Source organism: Monodelphis domestica, chromosome 3, assembly GCF_027887165.1.
Source record: "Monodelphis domestica isolate mMonDom1 chromosome 3, mMonDom1.pri, whole genome shotgun sequence".
NCBI classification, from domain to species: domain Eukaryota; kingdom Metazoa; phylum Chordata; class Mammalia; order Didelphimorphia; family Didelphidae; genus Monodelphis; species Monodelphis domestica.
The window spans coordinates 146,550,299-146,569,721 of record NC_077229.1 but is presented as its reverse complement, the minus strand read 5'-3'; the positions used below and the strand labels follow the sequence as shown (position 1 = coordinate 146,569,721).

Sequence of the window (19,423 nt, the reverse complement as noted above, 5' to 3'; positions counted from 1 at the left end):
TTTCTGGAAAAATGCTTAGAGGCTCGGTCTCTTAGCATCTATTCCAAGAGCCAGAGAAAGTGGATTCTCATCTCAGCTCTCCTGGACCACTCTGAAATTCCCCTTGTTTGGATAGAAAAGAGATGTGATGACAATATCTTCTCCTTGGGTCTTACAGAAAGAAGATTAAAGACATAATATCTCCAAATTTCAATTGCCTACTTAAAGAAAGACTGTCTCAAAATATAATGATCAAAAAGATACTCTAATGATTGGTGTTACATGAATAAAACCAATTATTACTGTCATATTGTTCTCAATAGCCACAACGGAGACAGAGACTAGAGGGATATATTAAAAATTATCTTTTCATCAAATTCAAATTTAGTATAGCCCTAAGCATGTAGCACAATGCTCTGGATAGTGGATATTGGATAAAAGTTATCATAACCTGACTAATCTTGATGATGATCTAGTGGAAAGAACACGATGTTAGGAATCAAGAGACATGAGATCAAGTCTTGTGGGTCACTTTAATTGTCTTCATTTTGGTTTTTGTTGGTTTTTCCATTTGAGAGAAAGTGACAATGACTAGAGTCAAAAAGACCTAGGTTCAAAGATGAGGTCTAACACTGAGACCTTGGTGAAGTCATCTAATTTCTATAGGCCTCAGTTTCCTGAAATGAATAATATTACTTTTTGTCCTTGTATCCTGAGTTCCTAGCATACCTAGCATAGTTCTTTGTTCATAGCAGGTGTTTAATATGTGTGTTGGTTGATTATAATAATTAGCAGAGTTTGAGTGAGGAAAGTACTTTATAAACCTTTTATTATCATTATTAACTGGATCTGTGATTTCATTGGTATGGGGAATTCCTGATTAGGAAACTTCTACTGATCCTTTGGAATCAAACATAAAATCCTCTACTTGACGTTCAAAGCCCTTTTTAACATCACTTACTTCCCTGCCCCTTTTCTAATTTTCTTATAAAGCACTTTATTCCCCACTCCATATACCACCTAGCGACACTTTTCTCCATGCTGTTCCTCAAGCAAAATATTCCATCTGTCAGCTCTAGATATTTTCCTGGTTCTCTCCCATGTCTGGAATGTTCTCCTTCCTCACATCCACTTCCTAGCTTCTCTGGCTCTCTTCAAGTCCTAGTTAAAATTTCATCTTGTATAATACTCTTTGATTTTAATGCCTTCCTCCTGCTGATTATTTCCTATTTATCCTGTAAATGGCTTGTTTGTACATAGTTGTTTGAATATTGTTTTCCCCATTTAATTGTGAGCTCCTTGAAGTTAGAGATTGTCCTTTGCTTTTCTTATTTCCCCAGCACTTAGCATGGTGTCTGGCACATAGAAGGCACATATTAGATGTTTATTGCCACTGACTAGTATAAATTGGCTCCTGCTCTGCAGATTGGAGTCCTAGAAAGCTACCTGAAGAGGAGGGATTAATAGGACAAGGCCAGAGTTGGGAGTGGGTGGTATAGACTGATGAAAGATGATGGAAGAGAAAGAGGAGGAGGGGAAGAAGAATGAATACATTCCTTATACTTCTGCCATTTCAGGAACACATTTTCCCATTTGTTCATATAATTTCCTTCACCTGGAATTACCCTCCCTCCCCCTCACTATCAGCTTTATTTGCTGAAACTTTACTCAATGAATACTCAACTCAAATGCTACCCTCTCTGTGGTCCATTAAGCAACCAACAATTTTTTGGTAAACATTTACTCTATGCCAGTCCCTCTGCTAATTCTTTGGCATATAAAGAAAGCTGCTGCCCTCAAGGAGCTCACATTCCACTGGGGGAGAAGACGTATGATTAATTAAGTGCAGTTGAGAAGAGGGAAGGCAATCTTAGTGGGGACTGCCTAGCCACTGGGCAGGACTAGGAAAGGCTCCTAGGGAAGGTAGCTTTGGAGCTGAGCCTTGGAGGAATCTGGAGATTCTAAGAGGCAGAGGGAGGAGGGAGAGCATTGAAATCTTGGAGGTCATTCATTCCAGCCAGGAAGTCCCAGAATCACAGAATCTAAGAGTTGGAAAGAATTCCAGAGACCATCTAATCCAACCTGTTCCTGACAAAGAGTTCCCATTGCAATATCTCTCATATCTGCTTTAAAAGACTTTCATTGGGAGGAAGCCCATTGCTCTTTTGGAAAGCTCTATTATGGATTTTTTTTCTTGACATTGGATTTCAATCTGACTCTGCAACTCTGACCCAGAAGTCTAATTCTGACTTCTGAGAACAAATAGAACAAGTTCACTCAGTCTTTTCCTTACACAATAGTTCAAGTTTTGTTAAAAATCTCTAGAGATGTGTGTATGTGTGTGGGGTATGGGTATGGGAGGGAGGTGGATTCCACCATTTTTGATGTTAGTTATCTCTCCCTTTGTGTCATTTGAAAATCTGATAAGCTTTCCATGTTCGGATATAACTTTTGGAAGTAGACTTGTGGGGCTCCCCACATTGTGCATGAGCACTAAGTCTGTGCCCTGGCCACTCCTGAAGGAATGCATTGCAGCCTCCTGGTTGGTCCCTATGTGGCACCAGAGCCCCTATTCCCATGATGAGAGTCTACATCAGAAGGCTGATCCCTGAGCCACAAAGACCACCTTCTCAGTTATAAAGAGAATACAGAGTTCCCTCTTGTTTTCTTCTTCCTCTCTTCTGAATGGTTGGCTTGGAACTCCAATTGCTCTCCCTTGGGTTTACTGTGGTGGTGGTGGGAGCACCACCACAAGCAATGAGACCCTGTGTTTGTCTAGACAAGCTTCAGACTGGCTCCAAGGGCACTAACAGTCTTTATTGTTTTGTGCTTGTTATGGAAATATAATGCTGACAGATGGACTTTTCAAGCCCACTAGCTGCCTTAGGAATTCAAGAATTACTGCTGCTGCCTCAATTGGTGCTGGCTGTCCTGTGGGAGGTACCCTTTGCAAATATGACACGTTGCTTGGGAATAATGTCTACTGCCAGGAGGATGAAATCTGTATTTCCTTGTAATCTTTGAGATAGAGGAAATAAATAGCGGTCCCTTACCTAACCTTCATTGTAAATGGGATATCTTTTTAGATATCTCTGTAAATGTCTTTTGGGGAGGCCCTAGACATGAACCAAACCTCATAAGAGTTGTTCCTAAAATTGTATTTTGTGTTAAGAGAAATAGTAGATGATTAAAAGCCTATCCCTTATCTTTAGAGACTTTGAAATGTTTAATAAGGATACATTTAAATTTATTAATTATTGATTAAAGTGTGTAGGTCCTAGTCATTGAATTATAAAGCTTAGATTCCTCTAAACCAATCATTTTTTAATTTGAAAATTTTAAATTAATGAATTGATTTAGAATATTTTTCCATGGTTACGTGATTCATGCTCTTTCCCTCCCCTTTACCTATCTCCAGCCCCTCCCCCCCAGCCAATGAGCAGTTCCACTGGGTTTTACATGTGTCATTGATCAAGACCCATTTCCATATTATTAATATTTGCACTAGAGTGATTGCTTAGAGTCTACATCCCCAATCATATCCCCATCAACCTATGTGAGCTAGCAGTTGTTTTTCTTCTGTGTTTCTGCTCCCACAGTTCTTTCTCTGGATGTGGATTGTGTTCTTTCTCACCAGTCCCTCAGAATTGTCCTGGATCATTGCATTGCTGCTAGTAGTCCATTACATTTGATTGTGCTACAGTGTATCAGTCTTTGTGTACAATGTTCTGTTTTCAAGATAATATTGAGACATATAAGTTTCTAATACGATAAGTATTTTAGATATAAGCTTACACAAACAAAATACTTTTTGGTGGGTCTTGATGATTTTTAAAAGAATGTATATGGGTCATGAGATCACAAAGTTTGAGAATCACTAGTTTGAGAGCTGCTCTAAACTATGATGTGTAGCTTTTATTCCTTAAATAGCTTATCGCTTAAAATTATTGATTCTACAATTGGAAAGTCCCATGAAGAAGACAGTGGCAAAAATTTGGTAATGATGACAGTCCAGTCAGACAATATTGTATAACAGACATCTTTTATTTTAAAATATTTATTGAAAGCTTTTGTATTTTCAGGACCTTTATTTTTCTGATACTATTGTTGGCCCCCTAATCTGCTCTTGGAGTATCTCATAGAAATTAAAAAAAAAACAATTTATTAATTCCCTTCCCACTTAGATCTCATAGAATTCTCTTCCTTCATGATGCAACTCAAGAAATACCTTCTCCATGAAATGTTTCCTGATTCTACTGTTAGTGTCTTCTCTCCTTATATTCATGTTATAGTTAGTCTCTCTTTATCTATTCTGTACATATTTCTATTTCCTTGTTGTCTCACATTAGAACATGAGATATTTTGAGTCTGGTTTGTTTCGTTTCTTGTATTTTGTATTACTAGCACCTGGCACAATGCCTGGCACACAGCAGGTGCTAAATAAATGTTTTCTTATTGCTCGACTAATCAAACAAGTCTGACGTATGTAGTGTTCTATAAGTGCAAATAAGATAGGTGCATTCTTTTAGCTCATATTCAGGGTAAAGTTTCAAGCAACAAGTAAGCTTCAACTGTGCACTGGGGATTATATAAAATATAGGGGATGAGACTACAGATAAAACAATGTTCTTACTTTCAAAGACATTATATTCTTTTTGGGAACACAGTATCTAAAAAAGTAAGTAATTACAAAATAATTTGAGAAGAGAGAGTACTGATGATGACTGTTATGCTACCAGGGGTGCTGTGTTACAATATTTGGGTTTTTAAGTCTTTCTGAATTCTTAGTGTTTAATTTCTTTTGAATCTCCATAGCTGTTTGCTGTTCTGACTTCTCTAGAGGTGGGTAAGCCTTGCTAGATTTTTGCTATAAGGTAGGATACTTGTGTCATAAATCTGCTTGTCTTTTCTGGGCACAATTTAGTTGTAAGTAACTCAGGCAATCTAGAGGTATTGTTTTACTGTGCAGTGAGTGGGTAAGCAGGTAATCATTGTAGTGAATTCCCCTGTCAGAGGTTAGATCAGATCCATGCCAATTTCAAATCCTTTGTCAGTGTTCTATTTTTTAAAAACCGAATTAATTATTTTACCTGGACCCAGAAAAAGAATTGGCTTTAGCAAGCCCTGGACCTTTCCCTAACCTTCCAAACTCAGACAATGTCCAATCCGACTATTTATTAATTCTTAGCTAAATTCCCACTGGGACACTCTATGTGTTTCAGAGACAAAAATAATTTTGTATATCAGGCTATACCAGCAATGGTTCATACCATCTATTCCTGTGCAAAAAGCACATCAACAATGTCCAATGAATAACTGATGACAGGCTATCTGACAGAGAGGACTGGGGTGAACTCTGAAAACTGCAATAGAAAAGATCTGAATTATGTTTCTAGCTCCATTAGTTAATTACCCATTTTCATTCTCTAAGAGGAAGAAATAGAAGAACAGTAATCTGTACTGTACAATATATCCATATCTTTATCCTGATGTTTTCATGGGTCATAATATAATTATAGGTCAACTAAATAACAATTAACCATCTTAAATTTTTTATTTTCTCCTTTGTTCAAAGAGCTACTGCTTCCTTCTACTAAGTTTTCAGGGTGCCTGGTTTTCCTATTATGTTCTTGTATAATCCAATCTGTTATCCAAGTACACTGGTGTGGAACTCAAATAGAAATAGCTAAACCACACCAGAATCTGTATGGGCTACATATTGACTTAGAAAACCACATATTTACATTATCTATAGTCTACTGAATTTTCATTTGGTTTGTTAAATATTTCCCAATTACATTTTTATCTGGCTTGGTCTTCACTGAGAAGTGTTGCAGGTCTCATCAAGACCCCCATTTCTGACACCTCTGACCTAATATACCAGGAATCTGCCCCCTCTTTATAGAATGTATTTTAACATATACATCATATATATATATATATATGTATATATTCTACAATCTTTGACACATACACACATGATAGAGGGCTCAGGATTTTTTGCTGCTAACTTTTCAACATAGATTTGTCACTGAAAAAAAGCCCTTCAGGGTTCTCTGTGTCCCAAACCTTGGGCAACTTTTGGTATCTCAAACTCAACAAGTTCAAAATAGAACTTATTATCTCCCCTCACTCACAACCTGCCCCTCTTCTGAAATTCTCCCTCTTTGTTAAGGGCATCAGCATCTTTCTAGTCATGTAGGCTCCCAACTTCAGAGTTCTCACTCTTCCTTTCCACACAGTTCATTGGCAAGCCTCGAGTCTTATCGATTCTTCAGAAACATCATGACCTTGTATTCTCCTCCCCTCTACTCATATCACCACCTGAGTTTGTTCTTTCATTATCTCTCATCTGGACTAATATAACAGTTTCCTAATTAGCTTCCTTGTCTCGAGTCTGTTCCCTTTTCAATACATCTTCCACACAGCTGCTAAAATGATTTTCCTAAAGCATACGTCCCAAAACACAGAGTCATGAGCACCTCCTGCTCAATAAACTCCAGTGGCTTCCAATTATCACTAGTATAGGAATTCTTAACCTGGCATGTGTGAACTTTAAAAAAAATCACTATATATTTCAATTGGTTTCTTTTAGAATCCTATGTATTTTGTTTTATGCAGTTAAAAATATTTTTCCAAGAAAGGGTCCATAAGGTTTACCTGACAGCCAAAGGGGCCAATGGCACAGAAAAGGTTAACCTTTCTCTAAGGTCATATATAAACCCTCTCTTTGCAATGTGAAGTCCTGCACAATCTGGCTTCAAATGACTTTTATTATTTTATTACTTATTACATGTTATATACTTATTTTATATATTATTATGTATTATTATAATATTATAATTATACATTATTATATATTACTCACCTTTATGCAATTTGGTTTCTACAAACTGTCCTTATTGTTTATCCTTACACATATGACTCATCTTCATGAGTTCAAATCTGGCTTTAGACATTAGTTATGTGACCCTGGGAAAGTCACTTCACCCTGTTTGTCTCAGATCTTTTTCTGTAGAATGAGCTAGAGAAGGAAATGACACGCCATTCTAATATTTGCCAAGAAAACCCCAAAAATGGCTCATGAAGAGTCAGACATGACTGAAATGCCTGAACAACAATAACAACACATATGACTTTCTACCTTCTGTTGCTGGGCCTACCAAAGACTATCTCCAATGTATGGAATACATTCCCACTTTGCCCATACTTTTTAGAATTCTTACTTTCCTTTAGATCTCAGTTCAGATGCCATTTTTTTCCATGGCCTCTTTCTTGCTCACCCAAACTATTAGTGCCTCTCCCCCAATTATCTTGTATATATTTGGCATATATGAAGCACATTCTCTGTATTTATTCTCCCAACCAGCAAGCAAATTATGGTTCTATACAAATTCCATTGAGTATGGCCAAGTCCTTTAACTAATCCAAAAAGATTTCCCATACAACTTCATTTTAATTCATCTGATGATTTTCAGAGAAATCCAAACTGACCAAGGACTTCCTTTTTACTTAATTTAATACCTATTATTTATTTATTGATTAATTCAGTGGAAATGTCAAGCCTTGCTCATACCTAGTGAACACTAAAGAGTATTCCCATCAGGTTAATGTGTCAGGGCTTAGTGTGATTGTCACTTTAAGTGGGTTTTGTGGGAGTAATGTGTCTAGACTGAGACCTCACTCCTACTTTCTTTTTTTATATTTTAATTTATATTTACTTTATATTTGTTTATATTTAATTAATATATATTTAATTTACATTTATATGCTATATATTTACATTTATCTATATTCTTTTTTATATTTACATTCTATGTATTTCTATGTGCACATATTTACCTCTATAGATTGTAAAGTTCTTGAGAGCTAAAGCTGTTTGACTTATGTCTTCATAATGCCAATGTCTATCAAAGTGCCTGGAAGGTAGTAAACCATTAATAAATATGTTGATTGTTTGATTCAGAGAGACAAGAGAAACTCACATAAATAAAGAGAGAAAACTCCATTAGTTCTTTAATCACACTGTTCTTTTACAAAGAAGTCTCACTCAACTCTCTTGGCTTCCTTAATTCCAAGAGGATCAAAGTTGCACTAGGTCTAGAATGGGTTATTTAAAATACCAGCTCCAGAGCTCTGCATCTCATTTGCTTTCACTTGCTTCTTAGAAAAAGCCATAAAGTGGAGAGAGGCTAGGAGGTCTTGGAGCTATTTTCTCTAGTTGTGACTGCTTGCTGACACAATTAAGCTGCCCTGACTTCTTTGATGTGGCAAGAGAGTGAACCTTCTATTATTCATCTCTATAGTCAATCCATCCATTTTCTTTTGCATGACAGAATTCCCATAATATATAATTCATCTCCAAAGTAAAATTAAGCTTTACTAGCTTAAAAGCACACAAAGACTTTGTACATCCTGTATCTGCCATTCCTGACCTCCTTCAGAATTCCTTCTTTGTTAAATAGTCCAGAGAGGAATTTTGAACATTTTTCCTTCCATTGCATGATAGGGAGGAAACCACAAGCTTTTCCTCTTTGTGTATGTATGCTTGCAGGTATGTGTATGTTTTATAGATCATTCTGATGTGTAGATCACTTTGAATAACTGTGAAGGGAAATATGTCTTCATATTTTATGCATATGCCAATAGTTCATGTTGTACAGACAGAGCTGAAATGATTGTAGGCATTTGGGAGTCATCAGGCAATTTTTGCTAAAAAAGTACTTTCTACCTTAACAGAGTTGGTCAGCAAAACTCTTTACAACCACCATTCTGTCTTTATTCAAGCCCTGAGCTGTAACTTCCTAGCACTCTGTGCCCTTTCCACATACTTTAATAGTCTATTTCTTCTACATGTTCTTTCCTTCTCCCAGATCAAGGTTTCTGAGGATTGCTGCTTCAGCTTCTGCCTGCTGCCCCCAAGCCCTGTACCTCTTTTCAGAGACTGGAGATGTCGGAAGGATGATTCAGTGACTGTGCTGCACAGGGTACACAGTAAAACTTTCAGTGGGCTGGGCTTCTCTTTCTCCATCACAATTACATCTGATGAGAGTGGCATGAAGGAAAGACATCCATGGCACAATTTAGGTAAAGACCAGCCTACCCTGGAGGGGGGAACATGAAACCTTCATGTACCCTGGGTGAGTTTCTCCCTGGAAGGCCCTTTCCTGCTTGACCTCTCCAGTACTTATCCTCAAGGTCTTTCCACAATGTCTTTCTTTTTCCAGCCTCCTCTGAACGCTTACTCCAGGATCCAGAGTTCCTAGTTTCATCTCTGGCCAATGCACTTGTCACCTTCAAATGGGCAATTGATGGGACTTTTGTGGTCCATTTTAATCCTATGTTTTGGCTTATTTGGTTTTTCTCTTATTATGAACAAGTTTCAACAAACATGAACTGATCTCACCTTGCCATATACAGAGGAATGAGTTTCTTAATAGATTCATGTAATCTCTGTGCTTGTTTTGGGCCCAGAAGGGTTACCAGGAAAACCAACCCATTCATAGGTTATATTTGATTGGGCTTACCAATAGGAGTTAAGCTTCTTTAGGAATAATTTGCTTTTATACACAGTCCTTTCTAGGGTATTCTAGGTTGTTGGAACTCCTCACATGGTTGCAAAGGTAGGGAATATTTTCTAAGTTGAGTATCAAATGGGTGGGGGATTTTTCTGGAACAAAAGAGAACTTCATGATTGCACACTCACTTTGATAATGGATTTTGTGTTGCCTTTTTGAGTGCATATGTGTGAACAGATGCCTTGAGAGTAGCTAATGGCACAGGTAGTACTAAATAAAAATTTTCCATAAAGGGAGACCAAGGTTATATTATTCCCACAGGAAAAAAATACACTATTAGTGATCTGAGAAGTGTAAAAATCAATATTTCTTTGAGAACAGGGCATTATAACTTGGAAAGAATAAAAATCCCATTACAACATTAACTCTGAAAAAATTCTTCTTTTAAGGAGATCCAGTTCTTCAGTGAATGCCTTGCCCTGTGAGCATTATTGTTCTTGTGTCTATATGCTTGGAGGGCAGTGATAGTGGTTCATGAACCCTAGTACATGGAAAATACCTTAACTGATCTTTTTTCTATCTTTCTAAAATGTAACCCTTCAATTTTATTTTGCTTTTATGATTTTGAACTTGATAAACACCAACAAAGATTACATTTCCTCATAAAGAGAGAAGAAAAAGAGAATTACACAAACAACTATGAATTTCTATTATGCACAATAATTTCAGAAAATATGTGACTAGCCCATTGTCACAAAGATTATAACTTTTCAGAGGTGAGATTTGAACTCATATCCTATCTCCTGAGCCTTTCAAAGGCTCTACCCTGTTTCCCAAGTTAGAGAGAATTTAGAGGTCACCTCATCCAACCTCTTATCTATGGGTAACTCACTGCTTCTGAGGAAGCCCATTTCACTAGGCTCTATGAAACAGTGAGGAGACAGCTTGGCATAGTGGGAAGAGTGTCATGTTTATAATTGGGCTTTTCCAGTTGGGAAAGTTATTCAACCTCATCAATAAAATAAAAGGATTAGACTAGAGAGGTTCTTTCCATCTCTATATCCATGGATATCTTGGCTATTTAGAAATATCTAGATATTTGCCATCTTGTAGACATAGTCCTAGGTTCAGGCAGAATCGTTGAACTGACAATTTGCTGAACACGCAAATTATCTCTGTAAATTGTGCCAAAAAGGCCTTCTCTGTCTGGGAGGAAGATGTCTTACTTAGAAAATTTATTTTTATTAGGGGACTTAATAAAGCTTCAGAGAGGTTTTCAACTTTTAATTATTAAACAGCAAAATAGAATTTTAGATGAATATGTTGGTTCTAATTTATATTGCAATGTGCTTTATTTCTTTATGTATAGATGTCAGGAAAGGCTGCTCTAAATGGATTTTATTGCTCTAGGAAGGATTCAGAATACTAGGAGTCAGACATCAAAATCTTCTTCTAGGCCCTGCAGGCAGCTTGGTTATAGCCTGGCACACAGTAGATAGTGAGGTCTCCTTGTGGACCTTCCCCTCTGAGGTCTGAACCTTAGAAAAATGAGAAGTAATGAGGTACTCAGAGCAGACACTTTGGAGCTGAATGGGAAGTTGTCCATCCCAACCTGCAGCTGCTGTGAAGTCTGTTTTTCCTCTTTTAATGTCCCTAAGGAACATGATCAAGAATACTAATTAACTTCTCACAAGTCACCAAAAATTATATCAAGGCTCAGGTCTTGACTTCTTAAGTGAATTTTAGTTGATGTTAATTTAAGTTAGAAAGATTTTGTATCATGTATCTCATTTGAGTTTTTCTACCTTTTCTTTTTTTTCCATTTAAAGAGAAGAAAACAACAGTTGTTCACAAATAAAATACAGGTGATATCCCATCTGTCACTTGTCTCTTAGAGCTAGTTACTTCTAATTTTTCCTTCAACTTTTGACAGCTCATTCAAAATGCCGACTTTATAAATTGTCAGGACAGTTTTTTTTTACACCTGTCTAAAAACTTTGTAAAGACTTGATGGAATGGGGAGAGGGGACTCAGGTGACTGTTATCCTTAAAATAATTGCAGGGTTATTCATTACACATATAAGTTCTGGAGAGAGAGCTCCCAGTTTATGACTCTTTTAAGTGAACTAATCTAAATTAAAATCTTCCAAGATCAATAGCTCATTTTTTATCATAGTGCATTCCAAATGTATTATGCTGATCAGATAAGTCATCTTTTCCAGGGCCTGAAAGTTTATGACAGTCTAAAATTACTACAGATTGGGTTCAATGAAAGCAAGATTTTACTGGGGCCATTTCTTGCATAAATTCCATATCAAAGGAGATCTGCTATTCCCAATGTTAGCTTCTCAAAAGCATATCCAGCCCCATTTTGGGATACATCTCTTCTTTTCTAAAGCATCTTTATTTCCTTTTGATGTATAGAATCAGTCCACTGGATAAATCTCCTTTCCATATAAGCATTGAATAATTCAGGACACTCATCTTTGCTTAGTTACTAGGTGAGAAAACTTGGAGGACTTTAGAAATGTGAAATGTGAAAAATGTAAATTAGAGATGAAATGTTCTCTCTCCATTTTATAATAGGGATAGGATCAGAGATTAGGTAAACTTTTCATAGTCACTGAAGTAAACTTTATTTTTTCAGAGAGAGGGATAGTAGCAATAATATCTATTTCTCATACAAAAAAAATTATTAAGCACTTAGGATCCTGTTGAGTGCTGGGGAGATAATGACAACAATGAAATGGTCTCTGCCCTTTAGGAGCTAGTATTCTATTGTGGTTGTTCAGTTTTGCCTCTCTCTTCATGACCCCATTTGAGGTTTTCTTGGAAAAGATACTGCAATAGTCTGCCATTCTCTAGTTAATTTTATAGAGGAGGGAGTTGAGGAAAACAGGGTTAAGTGACTTTTCCAGGGTCACACAGCTAGGAAGTGTCCAAGGTCAGATTTGAACTCAGTAATTTGAGTCTTTCTGCCTTCAGGCTTTAGTCACTTCCCCACCTAACTTATATTCTATGGGGGAAGCAATAAGTACATATCTAAATCTATTGATGCATATACAGACTCCATCACCTTGCTAAAATAATGACTTGGCTCACAGTGGATACTGAGAAGCTGCTTCCAGGAAAATCACAATAGAAGTTCCTTGGAGAAACTTGGATATTTAGTAACTGGTTCTGGTTGGTTATAGTAAAGTGGAAGCTTTGCAAGTATTAAAAAAAAAAGGGACAGGAACAAACATTTATATAGCATTCACCATATGCTAGGCACTGTGCTGAGTTCTTTTACAAATTTTATCTCAAATTGTTCACAACAATCCTGTGAGGTAGAAGTATCTCCATTTTTTAGTGGTCAGACGTCAAAGATGCTAAAGTCATCCACTGCATCCCTGGCCAACACCCCTCCTAACTTTTGTCTCACTGCCAGACTTTGATGACTCTGGAAGAGAGAGGGAGACTGAGACTGTGCAATTCTACCTCACTTAAATCCAGTTCATCTGCAAGTCTTGGTGTCATTGGTCCTCTGTGAAACCAATAAATGACACTTTTTGGGGGGTACTTGGGAAATCATGTAATCATAATCATGGGCATTTAAGAAGGTACTTTGGCATTTAGGTTTTTAAGTGTTTAGGTACTTAAGCACTAAGATAATTAGGTACATAGGCAATTTGGCAGCTTACTAGCTGTTAGATCTTGGTCAAATAACTTCCTCCCTTTGTGCCTTTGTCCTCTCAATGAGATCATATCAATTGCTCATAGGGTGAATGACTGACTTGCCATATACTAAAGAACACACACACAGTTTAGGTTAATTATAGTCTTTTCTCTGAAGAACTTGAAAATCTAATCTCACACTCAAAAGTGTCAATCAAGAAAATTTAATTTAAGAGAGGCTATGTGGTATGACAGAAAAAAATATGATGGATTTGGAATGAAAAGATTTGGATTCAAATCTCCCACCTGTCAAAGAAAAGAAAAGAAAAGAAAAGAAAAAAATGGCAAGGATAACAGAAGGTGGAACCAGTCAATGTTAGAAGGGTTGTGGAAGATGGGCAAACTAATGCAGGGTTAGTGGAGCTTTGAATTACTTCAACTGTTTTGGGGAAAAATTGGAATTAAGCCTAAAAGAAGTAACTAAAATGTTAATACCCTTTGCCCCATAGAGTCCACTACTAGGCTTAAATCCCAACTGAACTTATGCAGAATAAAGTAAGCAGAGCAAAGCAAATAATAACCACAATGATTACAAATAAATCTATAAAATAATTCAAAAAGTAATGTTGCAAAATTACAAAGAATATACATGGCCCCAAAGAAGAGATGAGAAGATATTTCCTCCTACTTCTTTGCAGAGGTGGCAGATCCATGAGTATGGAAAGTTGAATATGTATTCAGATATTTGGATATAATCATTGGTTTGGCTTATTTTTTCCCTCTTCTTTCTCTTTTTCTTTTAAGAATATTGTTTTTTAGGATGACTTCCTGAGAGGGGAGAAAAGGAAGAATACAGGGAGAAATACAGAAGATATAACAACAGAAAAGATCAACAAAATTTATTAGAAAAAGAAAATATAATGGGAAGGGAGAGGCACCTGAAGACTAATCCGAGCAAAAAGCCTGCTCTTTCTTTTTGGTTATATTGAATCATGAATTTCAAGTTAGAAGGGTCTTTAGAGGTCATTCTGTCTTGGATAAAGGACTAAGACCAGCTAAGCTGCTGATAAAGAGAAGCAGCCAGTAGCATGCATGTCTAAACTTGAAATGGTGGCACCATTTCCACCTTTCTCGGGACTTGTTTTTGATTTAAGAACACAATATCATAATTACCAGAGTTAGCAGGCTAACTCCACAAGTCAAAGAAGGAAAAGAGGAAATACTCCTAGCGAACAGGGCTGTGTATGGGGATCATAGTATATTTGCAAGTGGAAAGCACATTATAAGGCATCTAATACAATCCCCCTAATTTTATAGCTCAACAAACTGAGGTCTAGAGAGAAATGATTTGTTCAAGATCATACAGGTAGTAAGTGGAAAAGCTAGAAGTTGAGCTCAGGGCTTCTGAATCCAAATTTAGCATTCTCTTTACTGAGCTGGTACTGCTTTAAAAGCTGTTTTAAATACCACATCATGGCCATTTCTTCTCGGATTTTTAAGTCCCAGGGGTTGGAGATAATTAAGGGGAGAGAGTCTGGCCTTCAAAAAGTCAGTCAAGCCAGAAAGATGGCATCACTAATTTTCTGCACTACTCAGTTAAACAAACGTTGAGAAATATTGTAGTTATGGAAAAAGTTAAGTCTCAGGGCTTGTCCTTGGGGTTTGCAGTCACACTGAGATAGTGAATGTAATATGGAAATAGGAGCACAAAAGGCAATCTCCTGTCTAAAAATCTCCAGTGGCTCCCTATTACCTCAAGAAGAACTATTAAGGGGGGGGGGGGCGCAGCTAGGTGGCTCAGTGGATTGAGAATGAGGCCTGGAAATGGGTGGTCCTGGGTTCAAATTTGGCCTCAGACACTTCCTTAGCTGTGTGATCCTGGGGGAGTCACTTAACCCCCAGCACCTAGCCCTGACTTCTCTTCTGCCTCAGAACCAATACACTATTGATTCTAAGACAAAAGGTAAAGGTTACCAAACAAAAAATAAATTATTAAGTTTTCTGTTTGGCATGTAAAATTCTTCATGATGTTTTCTTCCTTTCATTTTAGTTACACATCCTTCATCTCCTGGCCTACTTGTATGAAACATGATGCTCCATTTCCACAACTTTGCACTGGCTGTTTCCCCTGCCTGGATGACTTTGCTTCTTCACGTTGGTCTCTTGGAATCTCTGGTTTCCTTTAAGATTCAGCTCAAGTTGCCATCTTCTTGGGGAGGCTTTCCTTTTCTCTGCCTTCGCTCCAGTTGCTAACACTTTCTCATCTAAAATTGCCTTGTAGGGTATCTACTTTATAGGCATCTTTTTATAAAAAAATATTTATTTATTTACTACATTTAAATACTCACCCCTCCCTTCACTAGAAAAGGCATTCATTGACAAAAAGATATATAAGATATTTATAAAACTATTACTACTTATTTTTGTTTATTAGTTCTTTCTCTGGAGATGGATATACACAAATCATTCTTCAAACAATGTATCTGTTCCTATATACAATGTCCTCTTGGTTCTGCTCATTTCACTGTTCAAACCTTCATATCTTTTGTATATATCTGTTTATGCTTATGTCTTCTCCATTAGAATATAAGCTCTTTGAGGGCAGAGACTGTTTCACTTTTGTCCTTGTACCCCCATAACTCAAGCAGAATGTCTGGCACTTAAAAAAAGAGAATCATAAATGCTTGTTGATTGATTTGAAAGGAAGAGGTAGAGAGAGACCAGTGTGGGCTACACTGTCTAGTCATGCTTTCTGGAGAGGTGGACATTGAGCAGGAGAACCTGGGGGTGGCCCAGGGCTGGAGAAGGGTCTGCTGGAAGGAGAATGCCCCTGGTCCCAGGGCACCAATCAAACTCTAGTCTGAACCACCTGGACAGTTCTTTTGTTTATGAAGAGCCTTATAGGAAAACATGGTGGCACAGGGCAGACTTGGGCACTACCTCAGACCCAAGTGGTTATCCAGTTTCAGCTCAAAGACTTTGACTCAAAGCAAACCACAACCACATTCCACTTTGGGAGAGCTCACATTGTTCTGCTGTTTTCCCTTTACATCAAAACCAAATCTCCCATTGTGTCTCTTAACTGTTGTTTCTAGTTCAGCTTTCTGGGGTCAGGCAGAACAAATCTAAGTCCTCTTTTCCATGACAACCCTTTAAATACTTTAAGAGAGCTACCAAAGTTTGTGCAAACTTCAAGGGATACCAGTCTCTATAAATCAGTATTTCTCTCTCTCTCTCTCTCTCTCTCTCTCTCTCTCTCTCTCTCTCTCTCTCTCTCTCTTTCTCTCTCTCTCTCTCTCTCTCATTCTGTCTGTCTGTCTCTGTCTCTGTCTCTGTCTCTCTGCCTCTCTGTTTCTCTGTCTCTGTCTCTGTCTCTCTGCCTCTCTGTCTCTGTCTCTGTCTCTCTGCCTCTCTGTTTCTCTATCTCTGTCTCTCTGTCTCTGTCTGTCTCTCTATCTCTGTCTCTCTGTTTCTGTCTCTGTCTCTCTCTGTCTCTGTCTCTGTCTCTCTCTGTCTCTGTCTCTGTCTCTCTCTCTCTGTCTCTCTGTCTCTCTCTCTCTTCCCAAATCCAGAGAATCCAGGCTCCCTTTCACTGTTTTAGTACCAGTAAAAATGGAAGTTTCAGGTGTCTGGAACTTGGATATGGAGGGAAAGAGAGGTGCTCTGTCTTCCTAAGTGGGGACTGAAGGGCAGGCTGTTGCAAGACCAGGGGAGGCTCTAACAGTCTTTCCTAGGTTACAGAGTATGAGGTGTAGGTGTATATGTGTGGTGTTCACACACAGGGGACAGATGCACAGACATTCACATTTATATGCCCACTTTTTCCTATCTTTGTTTTTTTTCTCCAGGGTGCAAATAACTTGGTCTTGGCCATAAAAAAGATGACAATGACCAATATTTCCAAGATCCCAAGCCTAGAAGAAAGAATACACTCAGCTGTGGTCACAGGTATCCTGCAGGACCTGACCTCTTTGAAGACCAAAGGCAATTGGGAAAATAGCATGTAAAACTATAAGAGATTTTAGTGATCATCTAATTTGGGCCCCTCATTCACAGAAGAAGAAACTGAGGCCTAGAGGAGGAAGTGATCTACTTAAAATGACACCAGACTCTTCTATAAATTAGAAACCCCCTCAGCTTTCCCTTTCCTCCATTCTCCTTGGCTTTTATAAACAAAACTATGCCAGGTACCTTTTGGGGACTCTGGTAAAGTCTATCGAGTCTTTCTTAAAATAATGTTTTTAAATGAATAAAATAAAATATGTTGACTTAAAAAGAAAAGCAATTATATTGAGATACAATTATCAAAATGTTAAAAAAATTTTGTGACCCCAAGTTAAAATTCACAATTTAAATAACAGCTGATATTTCTATAGTACTTTAAAAGCATTTTAACTAGAGGCAGTCAAATAGCACAGGGGATAGAGCACCAGATCTGAAATCAGTAGACATGGGTTCAAATTTGGCTTCAAACTCTTCCTAGTTGTATTTCCCTGTGCAAGTCACCTGTTTGCTTAGCCCTTATTCTTTTGTCTTAGAGTTGTTCCTAAGATAAAAAGTAAGGGTTTAAAATAAAAAAAAATTAATTAGAGTCTCACAACAAATGTGTGGGTAGGTAATGAAACTGTTATTATTTCCACTTACAGACTTTAGAAAGGTTGAGTGGCTTGCCTTATAATAGCAAGTGTCAAAAGTGAGATTCAAACCCAAATCTTCCCGATTTGAAATCCAGGACTCAGTCTGTCCTATGGTGCCTTTCTTTTTGCTCCAAAGAATTCATGAATTGATTGTGCTTTTAGTCTTCACTTATATTTCTTGCCAAATCAACAGAAAATGCATAGATTGTTGGTGCTGAATATTGAAATGATCAGGAAAACAGGGTCTCCAAAAGGGAAGCAATGCTGTGAAGGATGTGAGCTCTCCTGGTAAGAGCAGCTGTTTGGACCTGGGAAATCACTGTTGCTGGGAGTATGAAAGTTCAATTCTATCTGCCTCGGCTTTTGCCAGGTTGCTGTGCCCCTTCCTGCTTCCAACTGCAATTATAGAGATGATAAAATGGAAAATAAATATTTGTGCAATGGATGGGAAAAGCCAATTAGTTTTGCACCGGTGAGAAATAATGCACAGCTACTCACCTCCTTTAATAAGTTGGCTCTCCATGTATATTGTAAAATGTATCTTTGCAGTCCTACTGTATTTGGAAATTTAAGTGCCACTAGAACAAAGTATGTATTCTGCAAGTTGTAATATTAGAGGGAATAAGGCAATAAAATTTCTATATTTTATTAGAAGAAAAAATAATTAAATGGATTCTAGATGTGTAATAACTTACCTAAGACATGCCCGAATTGTCTATTTTTTCTTGGAAAATGCAGCTCCTCACATGATCTCTTCTTCCCTCTAGCTGTCCTTTCCCCTTAGGAAGCATAAAGGTATCTAAGACATATATATTAGCAATGCAATTACAGGTTTAATGTCCCAGCCAGCTCTAGATGCCATCTTTAAAATGAGAGGAAATCCCAGTCTGGTAAAGATTCCGTAGATTTAGGAGAAAAGAAAGACTGTACTTTACTAGACAAGTAAGGCAAAAAAACCAAAAAAACAAAAACAAAACTCTGGGAGCAATATTACCTGAACAAAGCAGTGAAAAAGAAAAGATTTTATTTCCTTGTCATCTCCTGCTCCTCCCCACCTCCAACTCTAACCCCCATAGGATGCAGAGCTGTCTTTGGGGAAGTGGACCCTGTCTTACCTAAATATCCCCAATTCATTCAATGACTCCTCATACAGCTCTTTGTCTTCTTTTGGATAATTTCACTGTATCAATGTCCTTCCAAAGGTGTCCGCTAACTCTCTTTCTTACTATCTTTGGAGTTTTCCAAGGAATTAGTCAAGCTTACTGGTCTATATTTGGTACCTTCATTTTTTTACTCTTACAAAAAGAAAAATGAGACTTCTAGGTGGCTCAGTGGATTGAGAGCCAAACCTAGAGATGGGAGGTCCCGGGTTCAAATTTGATCTCAGTTTCTTCCTAGCTGTGTGACCCTGGGCAAGTCACTTAACCCCCATTGCCTAGCCCTTACCACTCTTCTGCCTTGGAACCAATAGCCAATATTGATGGAAAGACGAAAGATAAGGACTTAAAAATGTTGGAAAATCCCCCCCCCCCCTTTTAGTAATGTAGTGTTTTTCCTTATTCTCAATGACACATTAAAGTTCACCGAGAGTGAGTTAGCTATCATTATCTGTTTGCTTCTTTAGTATCCTGT

At 37.6% G+C, this 19,423-nt stretch overlaps 1 long non-coding RNA gene across 1 annotated transcript; it reads left to right on the top strand.

Moving 5' to 3' along the window:
• Positions 1-4,706: 4,706 nt before the first annotated feature.
• LOC103105994 (uncharacterized) lies at positions 4,707-18,460 on the top strand. Its single transcript, XR_008917521.1, has 3 exons — positions 4,707-4,821; positions 8,853-9,119; positions 17,003-18,460. It is a non-coding gene; the product is annotated as an uncharacterized LOC103105994 (long non-coding RNA).
• Positions 18,461-19,423: the final 963 nt, after the last annotated feature.